Source organism: Chlorocebus sabaeus, chromosome 23, assembly GCF_047675955.1.
Source record: "Chlorocebus sabaeus isolate Y175 chromosome 23, mChlSab1.0.hap1, whole genome shotgun sequence".
Lineage (NCBI taxonomy): Eukaryota > Metazoa > Chordata > Mammalia > Primates > Cercopithecidae > Chlorocebus > Chlorocebus sabaeus.
This window is the reverse complement of record NC_132926.1, coordinates 68,475,178-68,499,431: the sequence shown is the minus strand read 5'-3', so window position 1 is coordinate 68,499,431 and position 24,254 is coordinate 68,475,178. Positions and strand designations below refer to the sequence as shown.

General features: G+C 39.9%; 1 non-coding gene across 1 annotated transcript; it reads left to right on the top strand.

The window, feature by feature from the left end:
• Positions 1 to 4,738: 4,738 nt before the first annotated feature.
• On the top strand, positions 4,739 to 4,863 carry LOC119618347 (U4atac minor spliceosomal RNA). Its single transcript, XR_005234671.1, has one exon. It is a non-coding gene; the product is annotated as a U4atac minor spliceosomal RNA (small nuclear RNA).
• The last annotated feature ends 19,391 nt before the right edge of the window (positions 4,864 to 24,254 follow it).

The window sequence follows — 24,254 nt, the reverse complement described above, 5'->3', positions numbered from 1 at the left end:
GTGGATTCCTTTTCCAGAAAAAACATAAACACACCGTTTCTGCAAACTCAAAACGGTGCTTGTCATCCCACCCTCCGGGATTGTTCCGGGTTCTGTACCCATAACCCCCAATGAGAAACGGAATGACTGGACTTTTTATGAAATCTTGACACCTGTCAAGAAACCTGGCCCTCACAGCCCTGATCTTGGCTTCCACTCTGTACTGGGAACAGTCTGCACTCATATGTGACATTGTGCACGTTGGGTCCATTTCCGGAAACGGCTCACTCTACTGGGCAGGCATCACTAGAGTTTCCCTGATATTGTGCACGTTGGGTCCATTTCCGGAAACGGCTCACTCTACTAGAGTTTCCCCCAACAGCTTTAATAATGCCAAGAGCGAACATAATAGATGGTCTCATTTGATCCACACTACAGACCTGGAAGATGCCTCTTTGATTATCACTCCTAGGACTTAGGAAGTATTAATAGATAAGTACCTCATAGGGTTACCTTGCGTATAAAAGGAGAGCAGACACAATGCCGTTAGGACAATGTCTGGCACTAAGTGCTCAACAAATGTTAGCTCTCATTGTTCCCAATTTACAGGTAAGAAAACCGAGGTACCAAGAACTGCTCAAGGTTCCAGGTTCAGTAAGTGTCAGGGCAGAGGCAAGCCCAGGCAGCCTAACTCCAGAGCAGGAGCCTTTAAAAACTGCACTATTCCCCCATAGCCAAAGGGGAACCACAGTGAAGCAATTTGTGGTTTCGTGAATGACTCATTATTCTGTCCTAGATTTTCTGCCAGAGAGGCCTGTGAAGTTCTCTGGTGGTTTTAAAATATGTCCACAGATTCTTTGGTGCATCCCTCATCAAGAGGTGGAGTCTGCTGCTTCCCCTAAACCTGGATTGGACTTGTGACTGCCTTGACTTCTGAGACTAGGTTAGAAAAGGCAATGCAGACTGCACTTGGCTCTCTCCCTTGGGACACTTACCTTTGAAGCCCTGAGCTGCCTGAAAAGAAGTGTGGCTTCCCTGAAGCTGGAGAAACCATGCAGAAAGACCACGTAAAGAAAAAAAGAGATGACCAAAGAGCTACAGCTGTTCTAGCCCTTGGATCTTTGAATCTTCCCAGACTAGGTGCCGGACATGAGTGAAAAATGATGCTAGCTCTAGATGCTGCAAGTGCATTAGAGACCCTGAGCAAAACTGGCTAACCAACCCCCAGAACTGTGAAGATAATAATTAAAAATTGTTGTTTTAAGCCATTAAGTTTTGAGGTGATTTCTTATACAGTAATATATAACTGGAACAAGTCCATATGTCTTGGGAATGTCTGCCAGGTCAGAAGGAAGGAATCTCTGCTCTCTTTCTCCTCCTCTCCACCCCATCTACCTATTCCTACTTTACTTCTTTATAATTCTCTAAGTTCCCAGTATTTCAGGGCACTGAAATAGTAGATTAATGAGTTAATGGATTATCATGGGAGTGGGACTAGTGACTTTATAAGAAGAGAAAGAGAGACCTGAGCTAGCAGGCTCAGCCCCCTTGCCATGTCATGTCCTGCACTGTTTTGGGACTCTGCACAGAGTCCCCACTAACGAGGTGGCCCCTTGACCTTGGACTTTTCAGTCTCCAGAACTGTAAGAAATATTCATTTCTTTATAAATCACCCTAGTTTCAGGTAGTCTATTCTAAGCAACAGAAAATTGACAAGACCAGAAATCAGTACTGAGAGTGGGGTGTTAACGAAAACAAATACCTGAAAATGTAGAAGCAGCTTCGAAGCTGGATAATGAGTAGAGGCTACAAGAATGAAGCAGCAGTCTAGAAAAAGCCTAGGTTCTAGTGAGGGCTTAGAAGACAAGAAGAACAGGGAAAGTTTGGAACTCCTTAGAAATTGGTTACATGGTCATGATCAGAATGCTGATGGAACTATGGACAGTAAAGGCCACTCCAACAAGGTCTCAGATGGAACTGAGGAACAAGGTACTAGAAAGTGGAGTAAAGACCATCCTTGTTATAAATTGGCAAAGAACTTAGCTGAACTGTTCTATACCTGAGGGCTTTCTGGAAGGCTGAACTTGAGAGAGAGAGAAACTAGGGTATCTGGCCAAAGAAATATCTAAGCAGTAAAGCATTCAGGCTGCTGCATGGCTACTTTTAACCACTTACATCAAGCTGTGAGAGGGGGAAAAAAAAACCTTAAAGGCGGAATTTATAATCATAAGAGAAGCAAAGTGGAAAAATTTGGAAAACTCTCAGCCTGGCCATGTAAAGAGTGAAAAAGTGTGTATGGGAGAGGAAACCAAGGGTGTAGCCCAGCAACCTTTTGCTATGGAGATTAGTAAAGGAAAAAAGTATCATCATGAGAAGGAAAGACCTCGATGGCATTTCAGAGAACTTTGAGTTGTTCCTCTCATCATAGACCCAGAGGCAGGAGGACAAAATGGCTTCAGGAGACAGACCTGAGGCACCTTTCATGGGCTTGCTGCCCAGCGCTCTCTCTCAGGTCTTTGCTTCCCAAATTCTAGTACAGTCCTTTTTGGACATGCCAGCTGTGGCTCAAGAAGCTTTAGGTGTGAATTGACCTGCCACTCAAGAAGATAAGAACCATAAGCCTTAAGGGCATCCATATGGTGCCATTATAATTCTTCAGATTTGCAGAAAGCAAGAGCTGTGGAGGTTTGGGGGCCTCCATCTAGATGTCAAAGGATTTTTGCTGAAAGCCTGGGTCCAGGCAAAGACTTGTAACAAGGGCAGAGCACTACAGAGAGCTTCAGCTAGGGCAGTGTTAAGCAGAATTGTAGGGTCAGAACTGCTGCAGAAAGTTTCCAACAGAGCAATGCCTAGTGGAGCTATAGGAACAGGGCCACTACCAGGATCCCAGAACTGTGGAGTCACCAACAGCATGCAACATCTGCTTGGGAAAGTCTCAGGCACCGGGCTCCAACCTGCATGGGCAGCTGTATGGGGTGCACCCAGCAAAGCCCTAGAGGTGGGGCTGTCTAAGGCCTTGTGGGCCCAACTCTTGCTCTAGTGTGTCCAAGAGGCAGCACATGGAGTCAAAAAAGATTATGCTCCAGCTTTAAGATGTAATGTCTGCCTGGCTAGGTTTTGGACTTTCTTGGGGCATGCTTTTTTCTTTTTGTTTATTCCTTCCTTTTGGAATGGGAATGTCTGTTTTATGCTATACCACTATTGTATCTTGAAAGTGGATAATTTACTTTGATTTCACAGGAAGATGAAATTCTGGACTTTGGACTTCTTAGTTGGTGCTGAAACAAGTTAAGACTTTGGGGTTATCAGAATGAAATAAATGTATTTGTATGTGAGAAGAACATAAGTTTGGCAGGGCCAGGGACAGAATGCTATGGTCGAATGTTTGTACTCACTTGAAATTCATGTTGAAACAATCCCCAGTGTGGCAGGATTGAGAGGTAGTTAGTTCGTGAAGGCTTTTCCCTCATAAATAGATTAAATCATTCATGGATTAATGGGTTATCATGGGAATGGAACTATTGGCTTTATGACAAGAGGAAGAGAGTCTTGAGCTAGCATACTCAGCCCCTTTGCCGTGTGATGCTTTGTGCTGTCTTCAGCCTGCAGAGTTCCCACCAGCAAGAAGACGCTTACGAAATGTGGCCCCTCAACTTTGAACTTCCCAGCCTCTAGAACTACAATAAATAAATTTCATTTCTTTGTAAATTACCCTAGTTTCAGGTATTCTGTTATAAGCCACAGGAAACTGCCTAAGATACTATCTACTACCCAATAATATTTTATTGAAAGTTGCTACCAGCAGCACAAATATTCCTATCTACAATAAAACAAGAACCAAAGTCCAAGAGTTTATATATATTTAAATTTATATATATATACATTTTTTAGTCCTAATTTTTCTAATTTTTATAGAATAAAACTTCTGTTGTTTGACAATACAGCCAGACAGGAGCTGTTACACTCACTTTTTTTCTAGAGAAATACCAGTTTAAGACTAAAAAAGAAATTTAAAAAAAGCATTTTCCTAAGTACAACATGTATGGAGGCTCTGGAAACCCAAAGTATTTTGCAAAATTTCAACACATCTCTCTATAACCACATTCCATATATACAGAATGTGGAAGTAAAGCTCAACTAATTATATTTCAAAGCAAAGAATATTTTTTCTCCTTACAGAATGGGTACAACAGCTCTAGATGTTTAAATTCAAACACACAAAAAGTGGATCCTGACGAATTTCCTAAACAACATTTTTCTCATGCTTGGGTAACTCAGAAATGGCTGAAGAGATAGGTTCCACATCCCAGAAAAGAATTTGTTTCTGAATTGATAGGAAACGTGAAATTTCAGCCTAAAGGGTTACAGGAGAGGGAGAAATTTCTAAGACATTGAAAATAGAGATGCCATATGAATATAAAGATGATAAATATAAAGAAGGAGCTTTGAGTGAGAGCCACTCTCTCAAAGAGTGAGGGATGTATACCCACTGCCATAAATCTAACAGTACTGGCCATAACTTCAAGGTTTCATGTATTTATCTGAGATGAGTACACAGCTCAACCTCTTTGCCCTTATTCAGTTTTTTTCTTCAATTTATGCGATACATTTCAGAAAACACTGCACACATTACAAGATATCCTACCCCATATGTCTAAAATTACAAGTTAAAATAAATAACTGCAGTGCTTTGAAAACTTGATAATCTGGTACGTGCATGTCCTACCAAATTTGATTTACCTAAACTAGACTACATGCAACCATCCTTTTGATGGGTTGCACTATGTCCAATGAGCACACAGTGAGGGCAGTACTGCTAATGCCTACGCAACACACCCGCATCAACTAGAACTTTGCTTTTATCTTGGTGCAATTTTTGGAAAAATGAAAATCCACTTTTGGAAAAATGAAAATCCACTTTTCCATGTGAAAAAAAAGTTAAAAATAATAAAAAATAAAAAGGCAGCCAGGTGTGGTGGCTCATACCTGTAATCCCAGCACTTTGGGAGGCCGAGGCGGGCAAATCACTTGAAGTCAGGAGTTCGAGACCAGCCTGGCCAACTTGGTGAAACCCTGTCTCTACAAAAAAAAAAAAAAATACAAAAATTAGCTGGGCATGGTGGCAAGTGCCTGTAGTCCCAGCTACTCGGGAGGCTGAGGCAGGAGAATAGGAGAATCATTTGAACCAGGATAGTTGAGATTGTGCCACTGCACTCCAGCCCGAGAGACAGAGCAAGACTCCATCTCAAGAAAACAAACAAAAAAAGCTATATGCAAGAGTTGGAGTGAGGACTCCATGGTGCCACTGGCTCATCATTTTCTCTAGGATGTTTTTACCATCCCTGCTAAATTCCAATATTCCTCAAGAAGCTTTTCTTCACCACTATAGGACACAGTTACCTTGCAGAGCTGTCTCAATTGAAACACACAGTGTGAGAGAAGTGAACCATAAAACGGCGATTTGCCTCCCAATTCAATAGTATCAATTATTATTAAAAGAAGTTGCAAATTCCTGAGAGAAAATAGTGAAGTAGAGTTAAGAGAGCTTAACTAAGTTTTATTGGGTTCTTATCACAAATCAGTCATAGAGTTTAAAATTACACCTTACTTAATGCTTTCTAGTGGGGATAGGTATTTGTTATCTCTATTTATGGGTGGATGTTGGTGAGTGAGAGTAATTAAATGCCAAAGTTAAGTAATGTCCCTGTCTTAGTCTATTTTGTGTTTCTGTAACAGAATATCACATATTGGGTAATTTATAAAGAAAATAAATTTGTTTCTCACCATTCTGGAGGTTGTGAAGTCCAATACCAAGGTGCCAGCATCTTTCAAGGCCTTTTTGCTGTGTCGTCCCATGGTGCAGAAGGTGAGAGCAAGAGAGGGTAAGAAGGTCAAATTAATCCTTTTGTCAGGAACCCATTGCAGCAATTATGACATTAATCCATGCATAAGGGATCTGCCCTCACAACCAAATCACCTCTTAAAAGTCCCCTCTCAACATCGTGGAATTGGGGATTAAGTTTCCAACATATGAACTTCGGGAGACACAAGTACAGATGCTAGAATTGAACTTGTATCTACCAGTCAAAGCTGTGTTTTTAACATTTACTTCATGTTGTCTTAATATCAGATCCAGTGCTATTCACATTCATAGTCATATAGGCATTACACTTTTTGATGAACAGTTTCTAACTCCTTTTAATAAACAATTATAAACTTTATATAGTTATAGTTATAAGAGGACTTCATGAGATTTTATTATCTGTCACAAGTTGGGTTCTCCGGGAAGCAGACTCCAATATGGGGTTCACATACAGGATGCTTACTAAGGAGTGCCCCAAGCTGGGGACAAGAGAGGTGAAGGAAGCAAGATGGGATGGAGATAAGGGAGAAGCCATGCTGTGATGCAGGGCTGAGAGCAGCCTTGTCTGACCTCCAAAGTGGCCTTTACTTCCCCATTGCTGCAGTAACAAATGACCACAACACAAATTTATTATCTTAACATGAAACAAATTTATTATTGTACAGTTCTGGAGGGTATAAATCAAAACTGAGTCTGAGTTAAGCTGAAGGTGTTGGCAAGACCATGTTTTTTCTGGAGGCTGTGGCAGAGAATCACCTGCCACAGCTGCTGGAGGCTGTTTGCCTTCCTTGACTCATGGTTCCTTCATCCATCGTCAAAGCCAGCTGAATAGCATTTTTAAATCTCTCTCTGACTTGACGCCCTTTTCTACCTCCCTCTTGATTATACTGGGCCCTCCTAGGTAATCCAGGATAACTTCCTTGTCTTAAATTCAGCTGATTAGCAACCATAATTCTATCAATAGCCTTAATTCTCCATTGCCACATAACATATTCACAGGTTCCAGGAATTAGAATGTGGTTATATTTGGGAGAAGGTATTATGCTGCCTAACAATATCAGATTGTCCTTTACTGAAATGAAATGGCTCGGCTTATATACCTTATATACCTCAATCACTCATTGAATATAGGACCCCATCCTACTGGATCCACAACCCAGGAAGGTTGTGATTGTGGGTAAGGCAACTCTGCAGCTGAGACAAAACCTGATAGATTGACAGCTGCAGGTTATCTTCTGACAGCACTCCTAGCGCTGCGCAACAAGTCCATTTTTTTAAAATTAATTTGTTTATTTTACTTTTTAATTTTTTATTTGTGGGTAAATAGTAGATATAGACAGATTTATTTACTTATTTATGAAGTGCATGACACATTTTGATACAGGCATACAATACATAATAACCATATCAAGGTAAATGGGGTATCCATAACCTCAAACATTTATCCTTTCTTTGTGCTACAAATGATCCAATTATGCTCTTATAGTTACTTTTAAATACACAATAAATTATCATTGATTGTAGCCACCCTGTTATGCTATCACATACTAGATCATATTCATTTTATCTAACTATATTTTTGTACCCATTAATTATTCCCATTTACCCTACCCCCAACTATCCTTCCCACCCTCTGGTAACCATCATTCTACTCTCTATCTCCATGAGTTAAATTGTTTTGATATTTAGCTCTCAAAAATATGTGAGAATACATGAAGTTTGTCTTTCTGTATGTGGCTTATTCCACTAAACATAATGTTGTTAATTCATGTTCCATCCATATTATTGCATATGACAGGATCTCATTCCATTTTAGGGCTAAATAGCACTCTATTGTGTATGCAGACCGCATTTTCTTTATCTATTGATGGACACTTAGATTGCTTCCAAATCTTGGCTATGTGACTACTGCCACAGTAAGCATGGGAGTGCAGGTATCTCTTTGATATACTGATTTCCTTTCTTTTGGCTATGTACCCAGCAGTGGGATTGCTGGAACATATGGTAGTTCTATTTTTATTGTTTTTGGGAACTTCCAAACTGTTCTCCATTGTAGTTTATTAATTACATTCCCACCAAAAGTGTATGACGGTTCCCTTTTCTCTATATTCTCACCAGCATTCGCTATTGCCTGTCTTTTGAATATAAGTCATTTAACTGTGGTGAGATGATATCTCATTGTAGTTTTCTTTTGCATTTCTCTGATGATCAGTGATGTTAAGCACTTTTTAATATACCTGTTTTCCATTTGTATGTCTTCTTTTGCAAGGTATCTATTCAGACCTTTTGCCTATTTTTAAATAGGATTATTAGATTTTTTTTTCCTGTCGAGTTGTTTGAGCTCCTTATATATTCTGGTTATTTATCTCTTGTCAGATGGCTAGTTTGCATATTTTCTCCCATTCTGTGGATTGTCTTTGCACTTTGTTGATTGTTTCCTTTGCCATGCAGAAGTCTTTTAACTTGATGTGATCCCATTTGTCCATTTTTGCTTTGGTTGCCTGTGCTTGTGGGGTATTACTCAATAAATCTTTGCCCAGATCAATGTCTTGGAGAGTTTCCCAACATTTCTTTTTAGGAGTTTCATAGTTGGAGGTCTTAGATTTAAGTCTTTAAGCCATTTTGATTTGATTTTTGTATATGGTAAAATATAAGGGTCTAGTTTCATTCTTCCACATATGGATATCCAGTTTTCCCAGCACAATTTATTGAAGAGACTGTCTTTTCCCCAAAGTATATTCTTGGCATCTTTGTTGAAACTGAGTTCACTGTAGATGTATGGATTTATTTCTCACTTCTCGATTCTGTTTCATTGATCTACATGTCTCTTTTTATGTCAGTACCATGCTATTTGGTTACTACAACTCTGTAATATACTTTGAAGTCAAGTAATGTAATTCATCCAGTTTTGCTCTTTTTGCCCAGGATAGTTTTGGCTCTTCTGGATCTTTTATAGTTTCACATAAATTTTAGGATTTTTTTTTTCTATTTCTGTGAAGAATGTCATTGGTATTGTAATAGGGATTGCATTGAATCTGTAGATTGCTTTGAGTAGTATGGACATTTTAACAATATTTATTCTTCCAGTCCATGAACATGAAATATCTTTTCATTTTTGGTACCCTCTTCAATTTCTTGTTTCAATGTTTTATAGTTTTCATTGTAGAGATTCTTCATTTCTTTGGTTACATTTATTTCTAGGTATTTTATTTGTAGTTTTTGTATATAGGATTACTTCTAAAATTTATTTTTCAGATTGTTCATTGTTGGCATATAGAAATGCTATTGATTTTTGCATGTTGATTTTGTATCCTGCAACTTTCCTGAATTTTTTTTTTATCAGTTCTAATAGTTTTTTTTATGGAGTATTTAGGCTCTTCCAAATACAAGTTCATATTATCTGCAAACAAGGATAATGAGACTTCTTCCTTTCCACTTTGGATGCCCTTTATTTATTTCTCTTGTCTGATTCCTCTAGCTAGGACTTCCAGGACTGTGTTGAATAACAGTGGTGACAGTGGGCATACTTGTTTTGTTGCAGATCTTACAGGAAGGGCTTTCAGTATTCTCCATTCAGTGTGATATTAGCTGTGGGTCTGTTGTATATGACTTTTATTATGTTGAAGTGTGTTCCTTCTATTCTGTTTTTCAAGGTTTTTTTAAATCATAAAAGGATTTTGAATTTTATCAAATACTTTTTCATCATCAGTTGAAATGATCAGATGGTTTTTGTCCTTCATACTGTTGATATGATATACTACATTGATTGACTTGCATATGTTCAACCATCCTTGCATCTTGGGATAAATCCTGCTTGGTCATGATGAATGAACTTTTTAAAGTGTTGCTGATTTTAATATGCTAGTATTTTGTTCAGGATTTTTGCATCAATGTTTATCAGGGATATTGGCCTGTAGTTTTCCTTTTTTTGATGTCTTTGTCTGGTTTTGGTATTAGAGTAATACTGGCTTTGTAGAATGAGTTTGGAAGTATTCCCTCCTTTTTTTCAGAATAGTTTGTGTAGGATTGGTATTAGTTCTTTAAATGTTTGGTAAAATTCTGCTCTGAACCCATTGGGTCCTGGGCTTTTCTTTAATGACAGACTTTTTATTATGGCTTAAATATTATTACCTATTGGTTATTGGTTTGCTTAGGTTTGCAGTTTCTTCGTGGTTGAATCTTAGCAGGTGGCATGTGTCTAGGAATTTATCCATTTCTCCTACATTTTCCAATTTATTGACATATAGTTGCTCATGGTAGCCTCTAATGAGCCTTTCAATTTCTGCAGTGTTGGTAATAATCTCTCCTTTTTCATATCTGATTTTATTTATTTGAGTCTTCTATCTTTTTCTTAGTCTGGCTAAAGGTTTGTTGATGTTGTTTATCTTTTCAAAAAACCAACTTTTTGTTTGTTGATCTTTTGTATTTTTTTGGTTTCAGTTTCATGTATTTCTGCTCTGATCTTTATGATTTATTTTCGTCTACTAAGTTAGAGTTTGGTTTACTCTCGCCTTTCTAGCTCTTTAAGACATATTGTTAAGTTGTTTATTTGAAGTTTTTCTAGTTTTTTGATGTAAGTGCTTATTGCTATATATTTTCCTCTTAGTACCGCTTTCCCTGTATCCCACAGGTTTCGGTATGCCGTGTTTCCATTTACATTTGTTTCAAGAAATTTTAAAAATGTGCTTTTTAAATTATTCACTGACCCACTGATCATTCAAAAGCATATTGTTTGATTTCCAATCATATTACTGCATAAACTTACAAAGAATCAAAGCAAAAACTAATAAAAACTCTATACTTTAATCCCCCACTTTTTAACTTTTTTGCTGTTTCTACTTATATCTTATTATACTGTCTATGCCTTAAAAAGTCATAGTTATTATTTCTGATAGGTTCATCTTTTAGTCTTTCTACTCAAAACATGAGTACTTTATACACTACAATTACAGTGTTATAATATTCTATGTTTTATTATTACCAGTTAGTTTTGTAATACTTCAGATGATTTCTCATTGTTAATATCGTTTTCTTTCAGACCGAAGAACTCCCTTTACCATTTCTTATCGGACATGTCCTGTGTTTTAATGAAATCCCTCAGCTTCTGTTTGTCTTAGAAAGTCTTTATTTCTCCTCCATGTTTTACTGGATATAGTATTGTAGGACAACAATTTTTGTCCTTCAGCAGTCATGTCACTCTCTCCTGGCCTGTAAGGTGTCCGCTGAGAAGTCTGCTGCCAGACATATTGGACTCCATTGTATGTTATTTGTTTCTTTTCTCTTGCTGCTTTTAGGATCCTTTCTTTATCCTTAACCTTTAGGAGTTTAATTATTAAATGCCTTTGGGTAGTATTCTTTGGGTTAAATTGGCAAATGTTCTATAATATTCCTGTACTTGAAAGTTAATATCTTTCTCTAGGTGTGGGAAATTCTCTGTTGTTGTCCCTTTGAATAAACTCGCTACCCGAATATCTCTTTCTATACCTTCTCTTTAAGGCCAATAACTTTTAGATTTTCCCTTTTGAGGCTATTTTCTATATCCTGTAGATGTACTCCATCATTTCTTATTCTTTTTTTATTTTGTCTCCTTGGACTGTGTATTTTCAAATAGTTCTGCCTTCAAGGTCGCTAATTTTTTCTTCTACTTGATCAATTTTGCTAGTAAGAGACTCTGATATAGTCTTCAGTATATCAATTGCTTTCTTCAACTCCAGAATGTCTGTTTTTTTTTCTTGTTAATGATAATTTAAGTTCTAGGGTACATGTGCACAACATGCAGGTTTGTTACATACGTATACATGTGCCATGTTGGTGTGCTGCACCCATTAACTCGTCATTTACATTAGGTATATCTCCTAATGCAATCTCTTCCCTCTCCCCCCACCCCCAACAGGCCCCAGTGTGTGATGTTCCCCTTCCTGTGTCCAAGTGTTCTCATTGTTCAATTCCCACCTATGAGTGAGAACATGCGGTATTTGGTTTTCTGTTCTTGCGATAGTTTGCTGAGAATGATGGTTTCCAGCTGCATCGACGTACCTACAAAGGACACGAACTCATCCTTTTTTATGGCCGCATAGTATTCCATGGTGTATATGTGCCACATTTTCTTAATCCAGTCTGTCACTGATGGACATTTGGGTTGATTCCAAGTCTTTGCTATTATGAATAGTGCTGCAATAAACATATGTGTGCATGTGTCTTTATAGCAGCATGACTTATAATCCTTTGGGTATATCCCCAGGAATGGTATGGCTGGGTCAAATGATATTTCTAGTTCTAGATCCTTGAGGAGTCGCCACACTGTTTTCCACTAGTGTGGAACTAGTTTACAATCCCACCAACAGTGTAAAAGTGTTCCTATTTCTCCACATCCTCTCCAGCACCTGTTATTTCCTGATTTTTTAATGACTGCCATTCCAACTGGTGTGAGATGGTATCTCATTGTGGTTTTGATTTGCATTTCTCTGATGGCGAGTGATGATGAGCATTTTTTCATGTGTCTGTTGGCTATATGAATGTCTTCTTTTGAGAAGTGTCTGTTCATATCGTTTGCCCCTTTTTGATGGGGTTATTTGTTTCCTTCTTGTAAATTTGATTGAGTTCTTTGTAGGTTCTGGATATTAGCCCTTTTTCAGATGAGTAGATTGCAGAAATTTTCTCCCATTCTGTAGGTTGCCTGTTCACTCTGATGGTAGTTTCTTTTGCTGTGCAGAAGCTCTTTAGTTTAATTAGATCCCATTTGTCAATTTTGGCTTTTGTTGTCATTGCTTTTGGTATTTTAGACATGAAGTCCTTACCCATGCCTATGACCTGAATGGTATTACCTAGGTTTTCTTCTAGGGTTTTTATGGTATTAGGTCTAACATTTAAGTCTCTAACCCATCTTGAATTAATTTTCGTATAAGGAGTAAAGAAAGGATCCAGTTTCAGCTTTCTATCTATGGCTAGCCAGTTTTCCCAGCACCATTTATTAAATAGGGAATCCTTTCCCCATTTCTTGTTTTTCTCAGGTTTGTCAAAATCAGATGGCTGTAGACATGTGGTGTTATTTCTGAGGGCTCTGTTCTGTTCCATTGGTCTATATCTCTGTTTTGGTACCAGTACCATGCTGTTTTGGTTACTGTAGCCTTGTAGTATAGTTTGAAGTCAGGTAGTGTGATGCCTCCAGCTTTGTTCTTTTGGCTTAGGACTGTCTTGGCAATGTGGGCTCCTTTTTGGTTCCATATGAACTTTAAAGTAGTTTTTTCCAGTTCTGTGAAGAAAGTCATTGGTAGCTTAATGGGGATGCCATTGAATCTATGCATTACCTTGGGCAGTATGGCCATTTTCACGATATTGATTCTTCCTATCCATGAGCATGGAATGTTCTTCCATTTGTTTGTGTCCTCTTTTATTTCATTGAACAGTGGTTTGTAGTTCTCCTTGAAGAGGTCCTTCACATCCCTTGTAAGTTGGATTCCTAGGTATTTTATTCTCTTTGAAGCTATTGTAATGGGAGTTCACTCATGATTTGGCTCTCTGTTTGTCTGTTATTGGTGTATAAGAATGCTAGTGACTTTTGCACATTGATTTTGTATCCTGAGACTTTGCTGAAGTTGCTCATCAGTTTAAGGAGATTTTGGGCTGAGATGATGGAGTTTTCTAAATATACAATCATGTCATCTGCAAACAGGGACAATTTGACTTCCTCTTTTCCTAATTGAATACCCTTTATTTCTTTCTCTTGCCTGATTGCCCTAGCCAGAACTTCCAACCCTATGTTGAATAGGAGTGGTGAGAGAGGGCATCCCTGTCTTGTGCCAGTTTTCAAAGGGAATGCTTCCAGTTTTTGCCCATTCATTGTGATATTGGCTGTGGGTTTGTTATAAATAGCTCTTATTATTTTGAGATATGTTCCATCAACACCGAATTTATTGAGAGTTTTGTAGCATGAAGGGCTGTTGAATTTTGTGAAAGGCCTTTTCTGCATCTATTGTGGTTTTTGACTTTGGTTCTGTTTATATGCTGGATTACGTTTATTGATTTGTGTATGTTGAACAAGCCTTGCATCCCAGGAATGAAGCCCACTTGATCGTATGGATAAGTTTTTTGATGTGCTGCTGGATTCGGTTTGCCAGTATGGGGCAGCCAGAGAGAAAGGCCAGGTTACCCACAAAGGGAAGCCCATCAGACTAACAGCGGATCTCTCAGCGGAAACTCTCCAAGCCAGAAGGGAGTGGGGGCCAATATTCAACATTCTTAAAGAAAAGAATTTTGAACCCAGAATTTCATATGCAACCAAAATAAGTTTCATAAGTGAAGGGCTTCATAAGGGAAATTTACATTTATACTCTACCAGTGTATAGAGGGAAATTTATAGCACTAAATGCCCACAAGAGAAAGCAAGAAAAATCTAAAGTTGACACCCTAACATCACAATTAAAAGAACTAGAGAAGAAAGAGCAAACACATTCAAAACCTAGCAGAAGGCAAGAAATAACTAAGATCAGAGCAGAACTGAAGGAGATAGAGACACAAAAACCCTTCAAAAAATCAATGAATCCAGGAGTTGGTTTTTGGAAAAGATCAACAAAATTGATAGACCGCTAGCAAGACTAATAAAGAAGAAAAGAGATAAGAATCAAATAGACGCAATAAAAAATGATAAAGGGGATAACACCACCGACCCCACAGAAATACAAACTACCATCAAAGAATACTATAAACACCTCTACAAAAGTAAACTAGAAAACCTAGAAGAAATGGATAAATTCCTGGACACATACACTCGCCCAAGTCTAAACCAGGAAGAAGTTGAAACCCTGAATAGATCAATAACAGGCTCTGAAATTGAGGCAATAATTAATAGCCTACCAACCAAAAAAAGTCCAGGACCAGATGGATTCACAGCTGAATTCTACCAGAGGTAAAAGGAGGAGCTGGTACTATTCCTTCTGAAATTATTCCAATCAATAGAAAAAGAGCAAATCCTCCCTGACTCATTTTATGAGGCCAACATCATCCTGATACCAAAGCCTGGCAGAGACACAACAAAAAAAGAGAATTTTAGACCAATATCCCTGATGAACATCGATGCAAAAATCCTCAATGTCTGCTTGTTTTTAATTATTTTAATCTCCTTTTTAACTTATCTGATAGGATTCTGAATTCCTTCTCTCTGTTACCTTGAATTTTGTTGAGCTTCCTCAAAACAGCTAATTTTAATTACTTTTTGAAAGGTCACATATCCCTGTCTCTCTAGGACTGGTCCTTGGTGCCTTATTTAGTTAATTTCATGAGGTTATGTTTTCCTGCATGGTCATGATGCTTGTGGTTGTTCATCAGTTACTGAGAATCAAAGAGTTAGGTATTTATTGTAGTCTTCAGAGTCTGGGCTGGTTTATACTTGTTCTTTGGAACAGATTTTCCAAGTATTCAAAAGGATTTTGGTGTTGTCATCTAAGTCTTTGGTCACTGCAGCCATATTTGCATTAGGATGCACCCCAATGCTCAGTAGCACTGTGACTCTTGCAGACTCATAGAGGACTGCCTTGGTGGTCTTGGGTAAGATCCAGGAGAATTCTTGGATTACCAGGCAGAGATTCTTGTTTTCTTCCCTTAATTTCCCCCAAACAAATAGAGTCCGTCTCTGTGCTGAGCTGTCTGGAGCTGAGGAAGAGGTGACACAAGCACCACTGCAGCCACAACCACTGGGACTACACTGGGTCAGACTCGCAGCACAGGGTCTCACCCAAGGCCCGCAGGGACCATTGCCTGGCTACCGCCCATATTCACTCAAGGCCCAAGGACTCCACAGTCAGTAGGTTGCAAATACAGTCAGGCTTGTGTCCTTCCCTTCAGTGTAGCAAGTGCCACTGAGCCCCCGGTGGGTCCAGGGATGCCATCTGTGAACCAGGGCCTGGAACCAGGAACCTTAGGAATCTACCTGGTGCTCTATTCTACTGTAGCTGAGCTGGCACCCAGGTCGTAAGACAAAGTCCTTCCTACGCTTCCCTCCCCTTTCCTCAAGCAAAGGAGTCTCTCCCCATGACCACCACCACCCAGGCCCATGAGGAGTACTGCCTGGCTACCACAAGTTTTCATTCACAGCCCAAGGGCTCTTGAGTTAGCTTCTGATAAATGCTGCCAGGCCTAGGTCTCTCCCTTCAGGGAAGTGGCTTCCCTCTGGCCCAGGGCACATCCAAAAAATGCTGTCCAAGAGTCAAGACCTGGAATCAGGGACCCTGGGTATCTGCCTGCTCTTTGCCACTATGGCTGAGCTGATACCCAAGTTATATGACAAGGTCCTCATACTAGTCCCTTTCCTTTCCTCAGACAAAGGGAGTCTCTCCCTTAGCTACCACAGTGGGAAGGTGCTGGGTCACACCTGAAGCCAGCATGGTTCTGAGTCTTACCTAAGGCCCATGGCAAGTACAACCTGGCTACTACTGCCGATTTAGTCAGCAGGTGTTGAATCCTGCCAGGACTGGTATCTTCCCTTCAAGGCAGCAGTTTCCCTTCTGGTCCAGGGTATATCTAGAAATGTCATCCGGGAGCTAGGGGGCCTCACAACTCTGCCTGGTGCTCTACCCTACTGTGGTTGAGCTGGTGTTGAGGTTGCAAGACATGGTCTTCTTTATTGTTCCCTCTCCTCTCCTCAAGAAGAAGGAAGGAATCTCTCCTGAAGCTGTGAGCTGTGCCTCCTAGGGTTGGGGAGGGGTGATGCAAGCACTCTCTTGGTCATCCCAACTGTCTCACTAGGTCATGTATACCCCGAGTCCACTGGCTCTGAGCCCAGGACAGCACCAAGATCTGCCCAGGAATTGCAAACCTTGTGGCTTACATTCCCTTTCAAGTTTATTTAGGGCCCCAGAGCTGTGGCTTGCAGTGATGGGGCTAGCTGGAACTCAGGTTCCAACTGCTGGAAGAGGTAATTCTCCCCTAGCTAGGGCTGATCTAAATGCTCCCTCCAAGTGTGCCAGCTGAGTTCTGCCCCATGTTTCCGCCATGACAGGGCAGCACTGAGTTAGTTCCAAAAGAAAGTCCCACTATCACTGCATTCTCCCTTCTCCAAATACACAGATTCTCTCTCCACACCAAATAGCTGCTGCCATGGAATGAGAGAGGGGTGGTATAGGGGATTCAAGATTGTCTTTCCTACCCTCTTACAGTGCCTATTTCCTTAATTTGATGTTAAAATCAGTTACTGCGATTACTTATCTGATTTTTGGTTCTTATGAAGTTACTTTTTTGTGTGTAGGTAGTTGTTCAATTTGATGTTTCTGTAGAGGTGACAATTGCTAAAGGCTTCTAATCAGCCATCATGCTCTACCTACCCCAAGAAGTCCATTCTTAAAGCGAGAACTCGGTGGTGCACCTTAATGTTCATCACAGTTCATCTTGAGTTATTTGAATCCACTTCTTTGTATATGTCTGGGCAGCTGCTCCTCTGCGATTCCAGTGGGCTTCTCTTTCTGGGGCACTCTTTTATTTTCATTTTTTTCTTTTCTTTTTAAATAGAGACAGGGTCTTGCTATGTTGCCCAGGCTGGTCTCGAACCTCTGGGCTCAAGTGATCCTTCCACCTCAGCCTCTCAATATGCTGAGATTACAGGTGTGAGCCACTGCTCCTGGCCTCAGGGGCACTCTTAGAAGAGGAAGTTTATTGGGAAAAATAACAATCTCCATCACTGCTCTAGGTCTTAGGGCCCCAACTGATACTCATTGTTTCCTCTTCCGCTTGTAAAATGGTGGTAATAGTATCACTTATTACATAGAGGTATTACTAAATTCCAGGAAATAATGCAAAGCACACTGGACCCTTGGGAAGAGCCCAGCGAAACATAGCCATTATAATTTTTAGTATTATAAAACTGGATCAGGCTGTACATCATGATAGTTTTTAAGACATTTATTGCTGGATATCAGATAACATCAGTTCCTCCTTTTAAAATGTTTTCTATTTCTCATTCTGGGTTCAGATATAGGAAGTTAGCCATACAGTGTTTAGATTCAAATCTCTGGAGAGGGGGCCTGGTATTTTCTTTGCATATACAGCACCTCTTATTTTTAATGTGCTTGCATTTCTTCTTGGAACTAAAGGATGTGGCAAACACAATAGGGACTATGTGAGGCAGGCTGAGTGTGTGCAGGGATATGCATCGTCATCACACTCTCGGTACCTCACATGATGACAGGCTTTCCAGCCACCTCTACCCTAGCTCTAGTAGGTAGGGCTGGCTATAAAGAGGAGTCTTATGCCTGTCAGGTGTTATATGTTGGCTGACTTTACACAATCCCTAGTTAAATATCATCTCTTGTAATGAACATAGGTATCTTGGATTTAAACTGAGCAACCATACTTTGTGAAGAATCAAACTGGTTTCTAATGAAGGAAACGGTGAGGCCAAGAACTCCAGAGAAAAGAGCTCCTTTCCAACATCTTATGCCAAATCCTTAGGGCAGTGGTTTTCAGACTGCAGTTTGCAACCCATCAGTGGGCTGCAAAATCATTTTAGTAGGTGGTGGCCAAGCTTTTAAAAATATGAACTGGAGGGAAAAAAAAAAAAACCATGAACTAGAGAAATATAAAATATCTGCATGTATTTAACTTAGTACAATAGTCCTCCCTTATCTGCAGTTTCACTTTCCATGGTCAATCATGATCCAGAAATCTTAAATGAAAAATTACAGAAATAAACAATTCATAATTTTAAAATTGTGCACAGTTCTGGTGATGAAATCTTGCACTGTCCTGCTCTGTCCTGCCTGCAAAGTGAATCCTCCCTTTGTCAGTGTATCTGCATTGTATACACTACCCACCCATTACTCACTTAGCCGTCCAGGTTATCAGATCGAATGTGGTGGTATCACAGTGCTTGCATTCAAGTAACCCTTATTTTATTTAGTAATGGCCCCAAAGTGCAAGAGGAGGGATGCTGGCAATTTGGATATGCCAAAGTGAGGTGGTAAAGTGCTTCATTTAAGTGAAAAGGTAAAAGTTCTCAATTTAGAGAATGAAAAAAAAGATCATATGCTGAGGTTGCAAAGATCTACAGTAAAAATGAATCTTCTATTCATGAAATTATGAAGAGTATATTGTTATCACTCTTTTATTTTATTACTGTTGCTTTTAATCTTTTACTGTGTGTGATTTATAAATTAAACTTTATCATAAGTATATATGTATAGAAAAAGCAAAATGCATATGGGTTCGATGTTATCCTCAGTCCTAGGCATCCACTGGGGCTCTTGGAATGTATCCCTCACAGATAAGGGGGGAGGACTTGCAGTGTCACATATTGTTTCATAAAACGTTTTCATTTACGCGTGTATTTTTTCTGGACACAATAAAAACAGTGTATATCTGGTTGTGTATCTGTCTAATACGCACTGCTCTAGGGGAAAGATACTTATAGCAAGAACAATCACCCTGACACTTAGCTCAGAAGCTTTATTTTTCTTTCCTTACTTTTGATCAGGAATGACTTGAGGCATTGGCCTTATTTCTCTTTATTTCATTCACCTTCTATTCAGTATACTTGGGGTGATTAGGAAGGAATGCATTTTATTTCTGTAGCTCCCATTCTCTTTCTTATTTCCGGCATGTTCCCCTGGTGGACCAAGAAGGCTAACCTGCTTCATTTATCTCCTCTACCAGGCAAAGCAGTCAAGAGTGAGTTAGGCTACTGAGTTCTAGGAGGGGATTGGAGCAGGGTTTTTTATCTCAGATGGGTGGAGCCAGTGAATAAATTATTGTAAATCTCATTTGGATTCTCAAATCTAAGAAGTCAGGCAGACAACTGGAGCCAATGTGCAGAAGCAAACAGTGTCAGAAACAAATGTGGATTGATTTTCCGGTGTTGAGATGGGATGACGGGAGGCACAAAGGAAGAATTTCTCAAGTGAGGAGCACCCTCAAGAATGCCCCATGATTTGAAAATGAGAACAGCTGAAAAGTTGTAAGTAAGTTATTTCCTTATCTACCGACTTACATATTTTAAATATGCCCAAAAGGAGACAACAGGAGTGTGGGCTATACAGGATGTCCAGTCCTAAATAGTATAGCTAACAATTGTGCATTTCAATGTATATACATTTTACTTTAAAATGATAATAATTGAGTAAGGGTGGGAAGCGTGTGGAGGTACACCTGGGTCAAGGATGGCAGACTGTTGAGGCTGCATGATGGGTACATGGAGATTCATTCTTCTTCTTTTGTTTTTTCGAGATGGAGTCTAGCTTTGCTACCCAGGCTGGAGTGTAGTGGCAGGATCTCGGCTCACTGTAACCTCTGCCTCCCGAGTTCAAGTGATTCTCCTGCCTCAGCCTCGTGAGTAGCTGGGATTACAGGCGTGAACTACCATGCCCGACTAATTTTTGTATTTTTAGTAGAGACAGGGTTTCACCATGTTGTCCAGGCTGGTCTTGAACTCCTGACCTCAGATGATCCACCCACCTCAGCCTCCTAAAGTGCTGGGATTACAGGTGTGAGCCACCGCACCCGGCCATTCTCTTTATTTGAGATTTGAAATTTTCCAAAGTGCAAACTTGAAAAAAAGTCTCAAAATAGCTTTAATGCTCTTCCTTGTTATTAAGCCAACCATGGGCTGATACTACCTTTTTTTCCCATAAACCTCAGACCAGCATGGAAGTAAGCTACACTGTTTCCACATTCTTGGCTCCTCTCAGCAGCCAAGTCCTGAAGTTGCAAGAACCATAATCTCCACCCTGGGCAATCAGAAGGGATCCAAGAGATCGATACAGTGGTTTGTATCTGAAGTATTTATTAAATCTAGCATTTGTCCATTGACCCCATAAATCTCTCTAATGTCAGGACCTTCTCAAGAGTCTGTGAAGGTAAGAGACTGGTGCTTGTTTTTTCCATTGTGTGTTGATAGTTATGGAGACAATAAGACTGAACCTACCTACAGGTTGCCTGCATTTGTGAATTATGAATACAAAAGGTAGGGTGGTAACAGTTGGCAATTCAGTATGTATGATTTACTTGAAAAGGAAGCCACAAAACAATTTTTGAGACCCAACACAACATGAAATGTGCAAAAGTGATTGCCCAAGGCTCATAAATTAAAGGGTTGCTGGTGAGGAAGTGGCTTGCTTGACCACCTCTTTGCTAACTGGTCTAGACTAAGGGTGTGCTGCCAGAAGCTGATCTTGATATCTAATGATATGGGGCAGAACTGGAGTGATGATGTGAAATGGTGTCATAAAAAGTATTCTAGTCTTGGATCCTCATGTAACTACACAATATTGGGCAATAAACCCAGCCAAGCTATACTTTCATTTCCTCATTTGTAAAATGATCCAGTTGAATTCCAAAGGTTCCTTCTATTTCTAAAATTCTATGATTTATTTGCCATAGTTAAAATTTCACTTGCTTATTACTTTGGAGAAATCCCAATAAGTCAAAACTCTCCTCTGCTCATGTGCTACCTAATTCTTGACAAGGATTAGTCTCACAAACAGAGAGTAGTGGCCACTTCCCATGCAGTGATTCGAGCATAATGAGATGGAATCCCATTGGCAAACTCCTCACTAGCTATAGCATTTCCAGAAATTACATTATAAGAGATTTATTTCTTTGCATTTTGGAGGTTCCTCTTTAAGACTCCCTTGTTAAAGTGGAAATGTCCCTGGAAGACTATTCAGTTCTTAGTATTGATTGAAAACTTTGTGAGAACAGTCTGTTAGATAGGTCTTATGGGCCAGAGGAGAGGAAGCGGCTGAAGAAGAGTGTGGAGGCATCAGTGTGACTCCAGTGCACTTCTTGGGGCCCCATTACCCTGTGTGATGGACCAGTCATTTCAGGAAAAGGAAGATGATGGGATCAAGTTTGGGGAATAGATTGGAGAGACTTGAGTCAGGTGGTGTCCACGTGCATCTTAGCACATAACTCTGAAGTCCCTGACATCTCTGTTATGAATGTTTGTGTCCCCACCCCCCTAATTGATATATTAAAGCTCTAACCTCCAATGTGAAGGTACTTGAGGATGGGGCGGTAATTAGTGTTAGATAAGGTTATGAGTGTGGGACACTCAAGACAGGATTGGTGCCCTTTTAAAGGAGACATGAGAGAGCAAGCTGTCTGAGTGCAAGCACCAAGTAAAGGCCCTGTAAGCACACAGCAAGTGGGTGGCCATCTGCAAGCCAGGAAAAGGGCTCTCTATAGAAACTGAACTTTCCCAGACCTTGATCTTGGACTTTTCAGCCCTCGGAACTGCTGAAAATAAATTTATGTTGTTTAAGCCACCCAGTGTATGGTATTTTGTCATGGCTGCCTAAGGTGACTAAAATAATCTTCTTTTAATCATGCGGTCCCTTTCCTTTTCAGTGTTAGTTGTGAGTCAATTTGCCAAATTAAACATGAAAGAAACGTCCCTTAAACATCTGCCAAGGGAGTATTCCTAAATAGTATTCCTCCCTGACCAAACACCAGGCTGGTTTTTCTTTTTTGCTGTTGCTGGAGTTGACTACTTATGGATGATCCAATCAAACCAGGTAGTTACATGTCCTGAAAGAATACTTCTTTCTTAACCTATTCCAAATGCATAAGTAGGTTTACTAACTTGATACATTTTGGGGCTAGAAAGACTCTTAACGATTTTTTAAAAAACTGTCAACATTTTCAAACAAGCCCCAAAGTAAAAAGAATAGTATAAAGAAGACTGGTATAACCATCACCCCAATTCAGTAATTACCAGGATTTTCCTTGTGAAGATTTTGAAGAAAAATATCAGTAAGAAATAAGTACTATATTTTTCAAATACTAAGTGTGCCCTGGGGATAATAAAATCTTGATTTTGTGGGATATAAATACACTGTCAAGCAATGGAAAAATGTAGTCAATTCCTCTTCAGCTATCTGCATGGGTAAACTTTGCCTATGCTTTAAAAACTGAATCCTTTAATAAAACAGAAACATTAAATATTTAGCAATAACCTTTTTGTTTTCAGTGGGTTTTTGACATTCTCTTCTCTTCAGAGGGCTCCAGGACACAGCTCCATGAATATACTCTCCCTCTTCGTCTCTGAGTTCTTCTTAACAGTCTCCTGAAGGAGAAACTTAGGGGTCTTCATTCTCCCAGCTCTGCAGCATCCTCTAATAAATTCTCACCTGATTCTTTTTACCACCACAGTTACATTATTTAAAGTGTCATCATTTCCACACTTGATTTTTAAAATCCTACTCTTGATGCATCCCAAGAGCATGATTTCCTTAAAATTCCATAAGGACATATGCTAATGGACAAATTTACATCCCTCCTGTCTTCCCAGTAGGTAAATTTCCTCTGGTATCTGACCATAGACTAGATCTATATTGATCATTTAGTGTCACTGCTTTCTTCTTTGGTCCCTTCAACCTGCCTTTCCATGCTCCCAATGAGGGGCTTTCAAGATTGTGACATAGCACTTTCTCTTACATACTGCTCCTTTGCTTAGAAAATTCTTTCCCATGGGTTGGGCATGGTGGCTCATGCCTGTAATCCCAGCAGATTTGGAGGCCGAGGCTGGTGGATCACGAGGTCAGGAGATTGAGACCATCCTGGCTAACATGGTGAAACCCCGTCTCTACTAAAAATAAAAAAAAAAATTAGCCAGGCGTGGTAGCTCATGCCTGTAGTACCAGCTACTCCGGAGGCTGAGGCAGGAGAATAGCATAAACCTGGGAGGCGGAGCTTGCAGTGAGCCGAGATGGCGCCACTGCATTCCAGCCTGGGCGACAGAGGGAGATTCCATCTCAAAAAAAAAAAAAGAAAGAAAGAAAGTTCTTCCCTGTAAGCCTGTGAGCTTTTCCAAACCTTTTCTTCCTATTTTCCTATGCAATCCTTTAAAATTGTATCTCCTTTATAAAACAAACAGGCCGGGCGCGGTGGCTCAAGCCTGTAATCCCAGCACTTTGGGAGGCCGAGACGGGCGGATCACGAGGTCAGGAGATCGAGACCATCCTGGCTAACACGGTGAAACCCCGTCTCTACTAAAAATACAAAAAAAAAAAAAAAAAAAAAACTAGCCGGGCGAGGTGGCGGGCGCCTGTAGTCCCAGCTACTCCGGAGGCTGAGGCAGGAGAATGGCGTAAACCCGGGAGGCGGAGCTTGCAGTGAGCTGAGATCTGGCCACTGCAGTCCAGCCCGGACTACAGAGCAAGACTCCGTCTCAAAAAAACAAACAAACAAACAAAAAAAAAAAACAAAAAAAAAACCAAACAAGCAAGACTTCCTGGAAGAGATGGTTTTCCTCTTCTCGGTCATCCCCAACATGAGATAGCAATTGCTCAGTGAGTTACACAATGTATTTGCTGACCTACTGTGTTCACAATTATGGACTGAACTTTTAGTGTTTGGGAGATGGTTAAGGATGTTCTAGATGTTTTTAAGGCACATTCTGTAAAAATAGTCATTTAAATTTTAAGCTCCA